The 16248-nt window shown below is 35.8% G+C and overlaps 1 long non-coding RNA gene across 1 annotated transcript in view; it reads right to left on the bottom strand.

Moving 5' to 3' along the window:
* Window positions 1-2824: 2824 nt before the first annotated feature.
* LOC103258799 overlaps window positions 2825-16248 on the bottom strand; it is a 66728-nt gene continuing 53304 nt past the window's right edge. The window contains exons 6-8 of the long non-coding RNA XR_504200.2: window positions 14848-15045; window positions 13560-13669; window positions 2825-2894 (exon numbers count right to left, since the gene is read on the bottom strand). This is a non-coding gene — a long non-coding RNA (uncharacterized LOC103258799). The remainder of the gene's footprint in view (window positions 2895-13559; window positions 13670-14847; window positions 15046-16248) is intronic.

The following is a 16248-nucleotide window of genomic DNA, read 5'->3' as shown; positions in this document are numbered from 1 at the left end:
TCCTAGGGGAGGGAGGGGCATACTTCATTAACAGGGGTACCTGCATGATCAATGTTTGTATACCTAACCCTGAATTGTACCCCACATCTTTACAATAAAAATTTTTTAAGTTAAAAAAATAAAATAAAATAAAAATAAAGTGGAAATTTTAAAAACTGTAATATTTAAATTTTCCCAGACTTGATCATCTTTTGGGTGAACACAATAGAATGGATGATGGTGTCACTAAATTGGGGAATTAAAAAAAAGAACAGATTCAGAATAAAAGACAAAAGTTTAAACTTGGACTTATGGAGTTACGCATACAGGGCTGTAGGTCAAAATAGAGTTCAAAGTCAGAAATAGAAATAGAGGACCTATGTTCTCAAAAGTAAATGCAGCCAAAGATAAAGCAAAGGTGGGATTTTATCAAACTAAAAAGTTTTTGCACAGCAAAAGAAACCATGAAGAGAGTAAAGAGGCAACCCACAGAATGGGAAAAAAAATATTTCCAAGGTAGACATCTGACAAAGTTCTAGCATTCAGAATTTACAAGGAGCAAAATGACAGGAAAAAAAAGTAACCCCATTAAAAAGCAGGAAAAACATATGAACAGACACTTCTCAAAGGAAGACATTCAAGCAGCCAAAAGACATATGAAAAAATGTTCAGGTCCATGAATTATCAGAGAAATGCAAATCAAAACTACAACGAGATGACATCTAACTGTGGTCAGAATGACAAGCTTTTAAAAGTCACAACAAAAAGGATGTTGGTGAGGCTGAGGAGAAAAGGGGATGCTTCTACATCGTTGGTGGATAGTAAACTATTACAACCACTGTGAAAAGCTGTGTGGCTGGCATTTTCTCCAAAAACTAAAAATAGAGCTTCTATGTGATCCAGCAATGAAACCTCTTGAAATATACCCAGAAAAACATAAGTCACTCTACCAAAATGACACCTGTGTTCATGGCAGCACTATCCCCAATAGCAAAAACATGAAGCCAACCCAGATGCCCCTCAAAAGTGAACTAGATAAAGAAAATGTGGTACGTATATACAGGGGAATATAGTGCAACTGTAAACAAGAACAGAATAATGTTCCTTGCAACAACATGGGTGCAACTCGTAGACTATCACACTAAGTGAACTATCACAGAAACAAAGAACTGAATATCATATGTTCTCTCTCATAAGAAGGCCTTGATCACTCTTCACATGAGCACGATGGTGGGAACAACAGATGCTGGGCACTGCTAAAAGAGGGAGGAAGGGAGGAGGGAGCACACAGCAACACATTACACACCAGGTCCACTATCAGGGGGAGAGAGGGCTTACTAGAAGCCCAAACCTCACCTACATGCAATTTACTTATGTAGCAAATCTTCACATGCACCCTACAACTCAAATAAAAGAAAGAAATAGAAGGTCTGTGGCATAGGGTTGGTGAGAGGTTTTTCCCTGCCTTGTTAATTTAAGAAAGAGGATGCCGGGCTCGGTGGCTCAGCCTGTAATCCCATGCCTTTGGGAGGCTGAGGTGAGTGGATTGCCTGAGCCCGCAGGTTCGAGAACCGCCTGGGCAGCGAGACCTCATCTCTAAAATAAATCAAAAAATCAGCCGGGCATGATAGCGCATGCCTGTAATTCCGGCCACTTGGAAGGCTGAGGCAGAAGGATCACCGGAGCCCAGCAGGTTGAGGCTCCGGTGGCTGGGAGCGGCCACTGCACTCCAGTCTGGGTGACAGAGTGAGACTCCAACTCAAAAAAAAAAAAAAACGAAAGAGGACAATGTGTTGAGAAGCAAAGAGAGGTTAAGAAGGAGAAATTCAGGCTGGACTCAGTGGCTCAGCCTTGTAATTCCAGCATTTTGGAAAGCTGAGGCAAGTGGATTGCCTGAGACCACAGGTTTGAGAGCAGCCAGGGAAACTTGGTGAGACCTTGTCTCTACAATAAGTAAAAAATTAGCCTGGCATTGTACTGCACACCTGTAGTTCCAGTTACTTGGAAGGTTAAGGTGGAAGGATTGCCAAAGCTCAGTATGGTGATGCTGGGGAGGCCATGATTGTGCCACTGCACTCCAACCTGGGCAATAAAGTGAGACTCCAACTCAAAAAAAAGAGATTTGGATATGAACCAAAATTACAGTAACTGGGAAGGGGCATTTGTTCTCAAACAGGTTTTTTTTAATTGTATATATTTAAGTTATACAACATATAAGATTAAAGTTACTACAGTCAGAAAATTAACATAATCTTTCCCTCTCATATGACCACTTATAGTAGGTATAATTAGAACACCGAAATCTACTCTATTAGTAAATTTCCAGTGTACCATATAGTTTTATTAATGATAATCATCATGCTGTACCTTAGCTCTCTAGACTTATTCATTCTACATTCTATATTAAATATAAATACAATCTTTGCATTATACAAATGTACATCTCTCCATTTCTCTCACGTCCCCATTTGTGGTATCCACCATTCTTTTCTCTACTTCTATGTTTTCAACTTTTTTAGATTCCACATATAAGTGAGATGGTGCAGTATTTGTTCTTCTGTGTCTAGCTTATTTCACTTAGCATAATGCTCTTCCATGCTTTTACAAATAGGATCAAGTAAGGATTTTTAACATATGAAGGAATTTAAAGTCTCTCTGGACTTTATGCAATATCATAGAACAGAAAGTCTATGGCTCCATTCTTCTTCACAGGAAGTTCCACTGATATCTATCCAGAGACCAGACATCTTTTTGTAAATTCCAGTACTTGGAAACAAGCCTGACACCAGCACGTGGTCTGCATAACTAAATGAAAATTTAATTAGAAGGGTAATATCAGTCTCACTTTGTGCTGCACCTCCTCTCCCAAGTTGGCACAATGACAGATGGAGAGGATTCTTCTGGGTCCACAGTTTCTACAGGGGAAAAAAAGCAGAGACAGTCATCCAGAATCCCCAGCATTCTTAGAAACATCACAGGAAGTCAACTCCTGTCTCACTTCAAGAGAAATACTGAAGATAACAACACAGCTAGATTGCTCATGGTAAAGTAAAAAATAAAACAGCAACAAAAATGTGGCAGAGATCATAATGACCAGTGTGCAGATTTTGGTGTTACCTCTGTGTTCCTGCCAGCTGTGGCTTCTGAGCAAAGATATAAGCCAACTTTGTAGCCCACTCGCAAAACTGACCTAGTCACCTTTAAAAGCACAGTGGGAAGTTTAACCCATCTTGAATTCCTAGACAGTCTCCCTGCATTGACTCTGAGTGTGCAGACATTGGTGTTACCTCTGAATTCCTTACAGCTGTGGTACCTGAGTGGAGATATAAGAAAACTTTATAGCCAAGTCACAAAGCTGACCTGGTCATTTTTAGAAGCACAGCTTTAGTTCCTAGACAACTTCCCTGCATTGCCTCAGATATCACCTCAATCGCCACCATGCAGGCAGAGAGACACCCAACTCCACTTACTCAGAGAAGCATAAGGTTAGGCCTGCTTGACCAAAGAAGTCAATTCGCAGCTCCTCAAAACCCAAAAGTCCAGACATTGACCTCATCTAGGCATGAAGACTCCCACTTGGGTGCATTTTGGAGATAAGAGGACAAACCTGTATGACCAGGAACTCGAACACCCATTCAACTCACACAAAAGACTTCCCCACAGATACACCCTGAAACATAGTTAGTCTTCATTTATGCACGTCTGAGGAGCATAGCCTCTGGTCCTGCCCATCCAGAGCAGTGACTCTGGCCAACCTTGGGGCCTAGACTGCAGCCTTACCTATTGCAGATCCTAAATTGCAGAACTTCCCTGCCAGAAAATACATCCTGTTACCAGCCAGAACAGACGCCATCACAGTACCTAACCATCAGCTCCTCCTGATAGGAGAGTCCAGACTGTGGTACTGCTGGACAGTGTAACCTAGCCAACAGCCCAGTTGACATCAAAACAAAAGCCACCTAGTTAAATAGATACCCCACAAATCTCTGCCTGCCCAGGGTTGTCATCAACTAGCCATTCCAGAACCACACTTAAACAGTCAAGGCCTAACCCTACCAAAGAACATCTGTAACAGCCAGAAAAGGGTCTGTCTCCTCAAGTGGATAGACAACAATTCAAGGACACAAAGATTATGAAGAATAAGGGAAACATAACATGTCCAAAAGAAACTAATAGAGCTCCTATCATGGGACCTAAAGAAATAGAGATCTATCAAATGACTGACCCCCCCCCAAAAAAAAACTCCTTAAAGAAGTTCAGTATGTATAAGAGCAAATAGACTAAAAAACTAAACCAAAATTGGGAAATAATACATAAACAAATGAGAAGTTTGACAAAAAAGAGACAATTAAATGAAAAACAAATAGAAATCCTAGAGATAAAGAATACAGGCATAACTTGAAGATATTGCAGGTTAGGTTCCAGATGACCACAGTAAAGTAAATCATACAATTATTTTAGTTTTGCAATGTATGTATAATTTATGTTTATACTATAGTCTATTGTGCTATATAGTATTCTTTTAAGAAAAGTGCATACGTTATTTAAAATTACTTTATTGCTTTAAAATGGTAGTGGTCATTGCCTCAGTGTTGATAGATTCTGATTGATCAAGGTGGTGGTTGCTGTAGTCTGGGTGGCAATTTCTTAAAATATAACAACAACAAAGTTTGTCTTATCAGTTGTCTCTTCTTTTCGCAGAAGATTTCCCCATAGCATTCAATGCTATTTCATATCATTTTACTCACAGTAGAACTTCTTTAAAAACTGGAGTCAATCCTCTCAAACTCTGGTGCTGCTTTATTAACTAAGTTTATGGAGTATTCTAAAGACTTTGTTGACATTTCAATAATATTCACAGCATCTTCACCAGGAGTAGATTACATCTCAAAAAACAAATTTATTTGCTTATGCATAAGAAGCAACACATCATACATCCAAGTTTGTTCATGAGATTGCAGTAATTCAGGCACATCTTAAGGCTCTACTTCTAGGTAATTCTAATTTTCTTGCTATTTCCACCACATCTGCAGCTACTTCCTCCACTGGTCTTCCTCTATGGAATTCCTCAAAGTCATTCATGATGGTTGAAATCAACTTCTTCCAAACTCCTGGTAATGTTGATATTTGGACCATATTTCTTGAATCACAAATGCTCTTCATGTCATCTAGTATGGTGAATACTTTCCAGAAGATTTTCAATTTACTTTGATCTAACAGAGGAATCACTATCTATGGCAGTTATAGCCTTATAAAATGTATTCTTCCAATCATAAAACTTGGAAGTTGAAATTATTCCTCAATTCATGGGCTCCAGAATAAATGTTGCATTAGCATGCATGAAAGCAACATTCATCTCCTTGGACAACTCCATCATAGCTCTTGAGTGACCAGGTGCATTGTCAATGAGCAGTAATATTTTGAAAAGAATTTTTTTTTCTGAACAACAGGTTTCAACAGTAGACTGAAAATATTGAGTAAACAATAATGTAAGCAGATATGCTGTTATTCAGTATTTGTTCTGTTTAGAAAACAGAGTCTATTTATTATAATTCTTAAAGACCCTAGGATTTTCAAACTGGTGATTGAGTAACTTAAAATCACCAGCTGCATTAGTCCCTAATATGAGAGTCAGCTTGTCTTTGGAGTTTTGAAGCCAGGCATTGACTTCTTTCTAACTATGAGAGTCCCAGATGGCATCTTCTTCTATTAGAAAGCTTCTTTAAAATCTACATTGAAAATCTTGTTTAGGGTAGGCAACTTCAACAATTGTCTTAGGTCTTGTGGATAACTTGCTACAGTCTCTACATCAGCACTTGCTGCTTGACTTTGCACTTTTATGTTATGGAGGTGGCTTCTTTCTTTTTACCTCATTAACTAACCTCTGCTAGCTTAAAACCTTTCTTCATCAGCTTCCTCATCTCTTTAGACTTTCATAGAATTGAAGAGTTAGGACATTGCTCTGAATCTGACTTTGATTTAAGAGACTGTTGTGGCTAGTTTGATCTATCTAGACCACTTAAATTATTATTATATTTGTTATGATGATATGTTATCAATGATCTTTGATGGTACTATTATAAAAGCTTGGGGGCACCATGAACCATGCTCATATAAAATGGCAAACAACAGAAAAAATGTTTCTTTATATCAGCAATAAGGTTGTTTCACGTCCTTATAATTAATGTGCTCACTGGAGTAGTACCTTTAATTTCTTGTGAAAACTTTTTCTCTCACAACGCAGATAACTGTTGCAAGGAGTCTAGCTTTTGGTCTGTCTCAGCTTTTGGCATGCCATGCTCACTAACATTAATGCTTTCTAGCTTTTGATTTAAAGTGAGAGATGTGCACCTCTTCCTTCACTTAACCATGTAGAGGTCATTTTAGAGCTATTAATTTGGACTAATTTCATTAATGTTGTGTCTCAGGGAATAGGGAGGTCTGAGGAAAGGAGGCGAGATGGGAAAACAGGAGTGAAGTTAGTGAAGTCAGATTACACACATTTATTTATTAAATTTGCCACCTTATATGAATGTGAATCTTGGTGTCCCCCAAATTGCAATAGTACCATCAAAGATCACTGATAACAGATCATTATAACAAATAAAATAATAATGAAGACATTAGAAATATTGTGAAAATTACCAAAGTGTGACAGACACAAAGTAGACACATGTTTACATGAAAAATGGTACTGATGGACTTGCCTGATTTGGAAAAAAATTTTAAAAGCACTATCTGAACAATAAAGTGAAGCACAATAAAACAGAGTACTTGTACAATGACTGAAATGAAACATTCAGTAGAAAACGTCAACAGCAACCTCAAATAGACAAATCAGTGAGCTTAAAGCCAAAAAACCCAGTCAGAGAAGAAGAAAAGACCAAACAGAAAAAGAATAAAGGAATCCTATGAAAATTATGGGACCCTGTGAAGAGATCAAACCTTTGAACAACAGGAGCTGCAGAAGAAGGAGAAAAGGGGCCTGAAGACATATGTAAAGAAATAATGGCTGAACATGAGAAAGATACCAACATCCAGGTACCAGAAATATAGAGATTACAATAAAACTCAATCAAAAGAAAAGTTTATCAAGACACATAATAATAAATAATCAAAAATCAAGAAAAAATCTGAGAGCAACAATGGATAAGAAGTATATCACATACAAGGGTGTCCCATTACAACTATCAGCATAAATCTCAGCAAAATACATGTAGGTCAGGAGAGAGTGGGATGATACATTCAAAATGCTGAAGGAAAAAATAAAACCCAAGAATACTTTACCCAGGAAATTCATCTTTTAGCAATGAGGGAAAAGTGAAAACTTTCCTAGGCAAACAAAACCTGAAGAGATTTGTCACCACTAGACCTACCTTACAGGAATTGGTAAAGGGAGTTCTTTAAACTGAAGTAAAAACCTTCTAATTCATAATATAAGACATACAATAGCACAAAAGTTAATGATATAAGTAAAACAGAACAATATGCATGTACTCTAGCACTGTAAAGATGGCACATAAAGCAATTTTATTTCTAATATAATGATTCAAATATAAAACTATTAATTACAATAGTTACAATAAATTTTCAAGGTATATACATTACAAAAATGATGTAAATTCTGACATCAAAAATACAAAATGGAGAAAGAGTAGAAGTGTAAAGTTGTATGTAATCAACATTAAGTTGTTACGGTTTGAAATTGGATGTTATAAGATGTTCTATATAAACCTCATAGTAACCATAAAGAAAAAATCTTAAGTAGTAGCACAAAATGTAAGTAGATAAAATTTAAACTATACCAATACAGAAAACCATCAAAGCACAAAGAAGAGGAAAAAAGAAACAAATAATTTACCAAACAACCAGAAAACAAGTAACAAAATGGTGGTAATAAGTTCTTACTTACCAACAATTACCTTGAATTAAATTATCTTGAATTAAATTCTCTAATAAAAAGACAAAGTGAGTGAACAGACTTTTTTAAAAGATGTAATTATAAGCTGCCTGCAGGAGATACATCTCACTTTTAAGGACACTTATAGAATTAAAGAGATGAAATAAGATGTTCCACATGAATAGAAACCAAAATAAAGTAGGGAGAGTAAGGTAGTCAATCCCTAGTATCTGCAAGGTTTGGTTTTAAGACCTCTGCCGATATTAAAACCCTAAAATATTCAAGTCACTTTTTATTTTTTTATTCTTGTATAATTATTGTGTAATTATTTTTTCAAATATTTTTTATCTACAATTGGTTGAATACACAAATGCAGAATATATCAATTTGGAGGACCAACTTTACTTACATCAGACAAAATAGAATTTAAGTGAAGAACTATTAAAAAAGACAAAGTACACTATATAATAATAAAGAGCCAATTCATCAATTTTATTCTTCTGCTATAGCAATTATAGATTAGCTACACCTAACAAGAGAGTAACTAAATGTATAAACCAAACATTAGAAGGTCTGAAGGAAGAGATAGGTTGCAAAACAAATAATAGTAAAGAACATCAATACCACATTTTCAACAACATATAGATCATCCTGACAGAAAATTAATAAGAGAACTTTGGACTTGAATAACACTTTAAAGCAAATGGACCTAACAGATACATGCAGAGCATTCCATCGAACAGGAAGAGAATAAACATTTTTCCCAAGTGCACAAAGATCATTATTCAGAATAGATTACATGTAATGGCACAAAACAATCCTTAGCGTATCTAACAAGATTAAAAGTATATCGTGTCTTTTTCTGATTAATTGTACAAAACTAGAAATCAAAATAAGAGGAATTTAAGAAAAATCACAAATACTGGAAATTAAATAACACACACCTGAACAGCCAATGGGTTAAAAAGGAATTAAAAAGAAATTTTTAAAGTATCTTGAGACAAACAAGAATGGAAACACGATATACCAAAACCTAAGGGATCCAACAAATTCGGTTCTAAGAGAAAAGTTTCTTGTAGTAAATGCCTACATCAAAAAGGAAAAAGCATATCAAATAAACAACTTAATGTTACTCCACAAGGAACAAGGAAAAGAAGAGCAAACTAAGCCCAAAGTTATCAGAAGTAAGAAACTAATAAAGATCAGGTAGAAATAAATGGAATAGTACTACATAAACAATACAAAAGGTTAACAAAACTAAAGCTGAATTTTTGAAAAGATAAAACCATCAAATCTGTAGCTTGACGAATAAAAAATAGAAAGCAGACTGAAATAAATGAATAAGAAAAGAATTTACAACTGATAACACAGAAATACAAAAGATGTTTACAGACTAGTATGAATAATTGTACACCAACAAATGGGATAGTGACCCAATAATGAATAAATTTTTAGACATATAAAATCTATCAAGACTGAATCATAGAGAAATAGAAAATTTGAACATACCCCAGCACTATAGGAAGACAAGGCAGGAGGATCTCTTGAGGCAAGGAACTCAAGACCACCCTGGGAAACATGGAGAGACCATGTCTCCACAAAAAACAAAAACATAACAAAACTAGTCAGGTATGGTGGCACATTCCTTTAGTCATAGCTATTTGAGAACCCAGGAACTAGAGGTTGCAGTGAGCTATGGTCACACAACTGCTTTCCTGCCTGGGTAACACAGCAATATCCTATATAAAAATATATATATAAATAAAATAAAATAAATCAGTAATTTTGATTATTTCATTAAAGAAAGAAAAGCCAGGACCTGATGACTTTACTGATTAATTCTTCCAAACACTGAAAGAACAATATCAATCCTTCTTAAACTCTTCCAAAAATTCAAAGAGGAAAGAGTACTTTCACACTCTTTTTATGAGGCCAACATTACCCTGATATTAAAGCCACACAAGAAAGTAACAAGAAAATCTTACAGGTCAATAGCCTGAATGAACATAGAAGTAAAATTCCTCAAGAGAATACTAGCAAAGTAGGCCAGGTATGGTGGCTCAAGCCTGTAATTCCAGCACTTTGTGAGGCCAAAGCAAGAGGATTGCCTGAGCCCACAGGTTTGAGACCAGCCCAGGAAATGTGGTGAGACCTTGTCTCTGCAATGAAATTTTAAAAATTAGCCAAGAGCTGGACTCGGTGGCTCAGCCTGTAATCCCATGCCTTTGGGAGTCTGAGGTGAGTGGATTGCCTGAGCCCGTGGGTTTGAGACCCACCTGGGCAGTGAGACCTCATCTCTACAATAAATCAAAAAATTAGCCTGGCATGGTAGCGCATGCCTGTAATTCCGGCTACTCAGAAGGCTGAGACAGAAGGAGAGCCAGAGCCCAGCAGGTGAGGCTGCGGTGGCTGGAAGTGGCCACTGCACTTCAGTCTGGGCAACAAAGTGAGACTCCAACTCAAAAAAAAAAAAATTAGCCAGGTATGGTAGCATGTGCCTGTAGTTACAGCTACTTGGAAGACTAAAGCAGAAGGATTACTGGAGCCCAGCAGATCGATGCTGGGGCGACCATGAACTTGCCACCATACTCCAACTTGGGCGACAGAGTGAGACTCCAACTCAAAAAAAAAATACTAGCAAAATAAATTCAACACCTTAAAATGATCACCCAACATAATCAAGTGGGATTTATGACTAGGATGTAAGGATAGTTCAATATACTCAAACCAATAAATGTGATACATCACCTCACACAATAAGAGACAAAAGCCATATGATCATCTTAGATACAGAAAAAGCATTTAAAAAAATTCAACATCTCTTCATAATAAAAATTCCCACCAAATTAGATATAGAAAAATTGCACCTCAGTGCAATAAAGGCCACATATGAGAAACTCACAGATTACATTATACTCAGTGGTAAAAAATTGAAAGTCTGTTTTCTAAGATACAGAACAAGGTAGGGAGGCTCACTGTCACTGCTTCAATTCAACACAGTATTGGAAGTCATTGTCAGAGCAATTAGACAAGAGAAAGAAATAAAAGGCATCCAGATAGGAAACAAAGAACTGAAGTTGTCATTGCTTGCTGATAATATGATCATATACATATATGATCATATATATATGTATATATACATGTATATATACATATATATACATATATATGTATATATACTATAAAGACTCTACCAAAAAACTATTTGAACTAATAAATTCAGGAAAGTTGCAGAATACAAAATCAACACACTAATATTATTAGCATTCCTAAACATTAACAATGAACAATTCTCCTGAAAAACAAAACAACAACAACAAAAAAGAACAATTCCAGTTACAATAGCTACGAAAAATAAAAGTAAAATACTCAGAAATAGCTTTCACCAAGCAGGTGAGAGACGTGTATGGTGAAAACTGTAAAACATTGACCAAAAAAAAAAAAAAAAAAACCTGAAAAAGATATGAATAAATGGAAGAATACCCTATGTTCACAGAATCAAAGAATTAATATTGTTAATAGGTTCATACAACCCAAAGCAATCTGCAGACTCACTACAATCCCTATCAAAATTCCAATGTCATTTTTCATAAAAAGTGGGAAAAAAATCCTAAAATTATATAGAACCACAAAATAAAATTTAAACTGCCAAAGCAATCATGAGCAAAAATAACAAAGCTAGAGGTTTCACACTTCTTGATTCCAAACTATACTACAAAGCTATACTAATTAGGGGTGGGAGGGGCACAACATTAATAAGGGTACCTGATCTGAAACCAGGAAAAGTGGGGACCAAAGGGAAGCCCAAACTTTACCTGTACAATGTCCATTTGTATACCTAATTCAGAATTGTACCACATATCTTTAAAAGAAAAGTGAGGGAGAAAGATGGAGTTAAGAGTTTTAAATAAGAAGAGGCGTATTGTAACAGAAGAAAAGTAGAAAAGGGCACATAATAAAACAATGAGTTTGTAGTCATTTGTAACTATTATCTGTACAAAGCAGGAAGAAAATCCATCTGTAAAGATTATTTGAAAGGGAAGTAGAAGGGAGGATGGAGGGTGATTAAAGAAGAGCAGAGAATGTGGGAAGAAGCCTTGTGAAGAATGAGAGAGGGCTGATCATGGAAACAGAATAGAATTTTCTAGAAGTTTGGACACACTTGTTGAGGTTGCTGGCCATGAATTCACAGTGGCATCCATTTATATGCATAACCTTCAGCAGCAGCCTAGATGGCAAGCAGTTTTAGTGGACATGTTTAAAACACAATAAATTAATAGAGTTTAGGATTCTAGCAAAAGTTTGGCTAGAGTAATTGGTCCTGGGATTCCAAGCTGGATATGGAGTAGGCTAGAATTAATGAGAAAGTAGTAGAAACAGACTGTATTTATAGACCAAAGAGGAATCTATGGAAATTGACAAATGTGAGATACAATAGAAAAGGTAATTAATGGATAATTAATAATTAAAGTCCCTGAGGAGAGGAGATAGAAAAGAATGGAAACCAATGCACAAGCAAATGGATTTTTTTTTTTTGAGTTGGAATCTCCCTCTGTCACCCAGGTTGGAGTACAGTGGTATGCTTACAGCCACTGCAGCTTCTACCTGCTAGGCTCAGGCTATCCTTCCACCTCAGCCTTCCAAGTAGTTGGAAGTATAGGTGTGTGCCACCATGCCTGACTAATTTTTTGATTTATTGTAGAGATGAACTCTCTCCAAGTTTGCCAGGCTGGTCTAGAACCCCTAAGGTCAGGCAATCCTCTCACCTCAGCTTCCCAAAGTGCTGGGATTACAGGCTTGAACCATCACACCCAGCCTTTGCAAATGGGTTTTTTAAGAAGGAAAGACATATGCCCCCAATAGTGAGGAAGGAGATAAGGACTGATATAGGTGCAGGGTCATAGCAAATTAAGATTTAAAATTGATCTATTAAAATAGGTTATCATTTTTGGTAAAGTAAAAGCTGATTTAAAAAAGGAAGACATTAGCTAGGTGCCTCATTTTCAGAGAATCCACAAAAAAAGTTTATATTGAGTTAATTAAATACATAATGGAGATATTATAATGGTTTTAAAATGGGTGTAATTAACTCACTATGAAAAACATAGTTAACAAATTTGAGCAAGCACATAAATTTTCTACAACATAATTTTTAAAAAATGCAGGTCCCTACTACATACATTGTCTGAAGTTTATATATCAACTTCCACAAAACCAACAAGATTTCTAGTTAGTATGTATAGTTTCAAGCTCTCATTATATTTTCCAGTTAAGTCTGAATTAAAATGGGGCTTATCACTAAAAAGAACCAGAGATCCTTGAAATGACTGATTTCAGGGTTGGGACAGGGAAAGTACAAAGTGAACCTGAAACATCTTGAACCATATAGTATGGAAGTGCAAAAAAGTGATAGAATTGAATCAAAAAGGATACAGGAGCTAGACTAAAGGAGCTGCTCCAGGACAAATCTGGAAAAACTTGAGCATTAAAATTAATAATCATGGTGGTAATGATGCTATAGATGATATGTGTACCCCCCATTCATATATTAAGCACTAATGCCCAATTTTAACAATACTTGAAGGTGAGATCCTTGAAAGGCTATTAGGTCATTAGGGTGGAGTCATCATGAACGAGATTAGTACTTGTATCAAACAAACTTCAGAGAACTTATAGGTACCTTTCATCACATGAGATTATAGTAAATAGACATCTATGAAGCAGGAAGCAGGCTGTCACCAAATCCTGAATCTACTGGTGCCTTGATCTTGGGCTTCTCAGCCTCCAGAACTGTGAAAAATAAATTTGTTTTTACAAGCCACCCAATATGTGGTATTTTGTTGTAGCAGCCTAAATTGACTAAGACAAATAAATTATAATCCAATGAATTTTTTTTACATCTATGAGCTCATACTAACACTAAATAAAGAGAATGGGTATATATTACAGATTAAATTGTATCTCCCAAAATTTAAATACTGAAGTTCTAATATGGTGCTTTATCACAGCAGCCTTAGCAAACTAATTCAGAAGGAAAAACTCTTACCTATAATAAATGTAAAATAAATTATAGAATTTGAAAATCATCATTTCAAAGTAGTAGTAGTAGTAGTAGTAATTAATAATAATAATAAATGACAAGCAAAAACTAGAGGATGCTAAAATGCATTGAGTAAAAATGATCAGGTACAAAATATACAATGTTGTGGGAACCTCCCCACATATTACTTAATAATTAATTAGGAAACAGAAACTTTACAATGGACAAGTCTTGTGAACACCACCTTAGCCAAGTGATCAAAATCAACATCACCAGTAAATGGGACAAACTTGTGAAAGAAAAACCTTATAACATAACCTAAATCTAATAATGAAGAAATATCACAGACACCCAAATTGAGATACTTTTTACAAGATAACTGGCCTATTCTTTTTTTAAAAAACCAATATCATGAAAGACGAAAGAGACTGTTCCAAATTAAAGAAAATAAAATGACATGAAAATTAAATATAATGCAACTTATGATGCTAGATTAATTCCCAAATCAGAAAAATAAATTTCTACAAAGAATATTATTAGAACAGTTGTCAAAATTTTAAAAATGAAAATGAAAATTTTCAGGCCAAATTACACCATTGTATCAGAAATTGTGTGGATAGGGCCAGCTAGCAATCTGTGTTTAAACAAGTTCACCAGTTGACCCTGATGCATACCTAAACTTGAGAACTACTGTTATAGATAGTAATATTGTGTCAATAATAAATTTCTTAGATTTTATTATTGTAATATGATTACATAAATGGATGCCCTTGTTTTTAAGAGATATATGTTGAAGTATTTAGATGTAAAGGGCTGCATTAGTAATCTTTTACTGAGTAAGCAAATTATACCAACATTTAGTGGCTTAAAGTAACACACATTTATTATCTCACATATTTTGTGAATCAGGAGCCTGGACATAGCTTACCATGGTACATGTAGCTGAAGCTTTCTCAGCAGGTTGCAGTCAAACTGCTTCAGGACTATGGCCTCACCTGAAGACACAATTGTGAGTGGCAGGGGACTTTCCCAATCTCACTCATGTGATTGTTGGCAGGACTTGGTTTCATGCCAACATAGGCTCCATAGACAGCCTGAATCTCCTCATGACATGAAAGCTAGTGACCTAAGTGAAAGTAAGAACATCAGAGTGAGCAAGTGCCCTAGAAGCTATATTCTGTTTGTAACCTCACCTCAAAAGTGATAGATATCTAATCACTTCTGTTGTATTCTCTTCACTTCATGTGAGCTAGCCCATCTAGTCTACACTCAGTGGGAGGAGATTAAACAAGGGTGTGAATACCAAGGGGTGGAATAATTGAGCACTGTCTTAGAAGCTACTTAAACAAAGGACATCACATCCACACTGATTATGAAATGGTTCAGCAAAAAGAAAAGTAATAATGGTAATATGCTTATGTGGGTATTGTGAAAAATATAAGTTTATTGTAGCATTCTGTAATAGTACAACTCTTCTGTAAGCTTGAAAATGTTTCAAAGTAAAATGTTAAAGAAAAAATAGGACATAAAATAGTATCTATTCATAATACAGTTTAGATTCATACTAAAAATTCTATTTCTAGGTAATTATTTTAATACACTAATTTTTTTCATAAAGAAAAATATTTATTTTTCAAACAAAATCTTATAATTTTCTTTTAGTCAGTGTCTCACTGTTACCCAGGTTGCCATGCAGTGACATAATCATGACTTACCACAGACTCAGACTCCTGGGCTCAAATGATCTGTTCACACTAGCCTCCAAGTAGCTGGGACTACAGGCATGTGCCACCACACTCAGATAAATTTACTTATAGTTTGTAGAGATGAAGCCTCACTATGTTTCCAAGGTCGGTCTCAAACTTCTGGGCTCAAGCAGTCCACCCACCTTAGCCTGCAAAGTGCTGAAATTACAGGTGTGTGCCACCATGTCTGGCCAAAATTTCATAATCAATTGGTAATTTTCATTATTTTCTTGACTTTTGTCAGTATCCTGGACAACACTATTATACTTGTAAAAACAATAGTCTTTTAAAAATAGATTTCACAGAACTGTAATATGATAAAGATTACTTTTTCCAACTGGAAGAGAAGGTGAGAAGAAAGAGAAAAAAAGAGAAAAATTAACAAAAGCTTTATTTTTCTAAAAATAAATACTGATATTTTGCATAGCATAGTTTGTTGTTTCCTAAAATACCTCAGCAATAGTACTCAATGTTTTTAATCTTATACAAGCTTGACTCAGTGGCTCAGCCTGTAATCCCGTGCCTTTGGGAGGCTGAGGTGAGTGGATTGCCTGAGCCCGTGGGTTCAAGACCCGCCTGGGCAG

Source organism: Carlito syrichta, unplaced genomic scaffold (assembly GCF_000164805.1).
Source record: "Carlito syrichta isolate Samal-C Ts95f unplaced genomic scaffold, Tarsius_syrichta-2.0.1 Scaffold302372, whole genome shotgun sequence".
Classification (NCBI taxonomy): domain Eukaryota; kingdom Metazoa; phylum Chordata; class Mammalia; order Primates; family Tarsiidae; genus Carlito; species Carlito syrichta.
The sequence above is the reverse complement of the archived record's forward strand: the minus strand, read 5'-3'. Positions and strand labels throughout refer to the sequence as shown.